Genomic DNA, 955 nt, shown 5'->3' on the forward strand with positions numbered 1-955 from the left:
CTGTGGTTTTTTCGGCCCCTGGTGGTCCGACGTCGTTCCCGCTGCACAGATTCATGCGCCAGGGCCTCCTACAGACAATGCACTTTGATTTATTGCGCTATCTGTAATAGCACCCGAGATATCACCAGATATATATTGGATTTTACCCTGACCCTGAGTGTCCGGCCCCATGAGACGGTGGTTGTCTCGGCCCCAGGAGGTTCGAGGACGTTCCCGCTCGCACAGATTCATGCGCCAGGGCATCCTGCAGATAATTCACTTTGGTTTATTGCGCTATCTCTAATAGCACCCGAGATATCACCAGATATATACTAGATTTTCCCCTGACCCTGAGTGTCCGGCCCCATGAGACTGTGGTTTTCTCGGCCCCTGGTGGTCCGAGGTCGTTCCCGCTGCACAGATTCATCCGCCAGGGCCTCCTACAGACAATGCACTTTGATTTATTGCGCTATCTGTAATAGCACCCGAGATATCACCAGATATATATTGGATTTTTCACTGACCCTGAGTGTCCGGCCCCATGAGACGGTGGTTGTCTCGGCCCCTGGGGGTCCGAGGACGTTCCCGCTGCACAGATTCATGCGCCAGGGCCTCCTGCAGATAATTCACTTTGATTTATTGCGCTATCTGTAATAGCACCCGAGATATCACCAGATATATATTGGATTTTTCACTGACCCTGAGCGTCCGGCCCCATGAGACGGTCGTTTTCTCGGGCCCTGGTGGTCCGAGGTCGTTCCCGCTGCACAGGTTCATGCGCCAGGGCCTCCTACAGACAATGCACTTTGATTTATTGCGCTATCTGTAATAGCAGCCGAGATATCAGCAGATATATATTGGATTTTTCACTGACCCTGAGTGTCCGGCCCCATGAGACGGTCGTTTTCTCGGCCCCTGGTGGTCCGAGGTCGTTCCCGCTGCACTGATTCATGCGCCAGGGCTCCCTGCAGATAAT

This window comes from Nomia melanderi, unplaced genomic scaffold (genome assembly GCF_051020985.1).
Source record: "Nomia melanderi isolate GNS246 unplaced genomic scaffold, iyNomMela1 scaffold0014, whole genome shotgun sequence".
In the NCBI taxonomy this organism is placed as follows: domain Eukaryota; kingdom Metazoa; phylum Arthropoda; class Insecta; order Hymenoptera; family Halictidae; genus Nomia; species Nomia melanderi.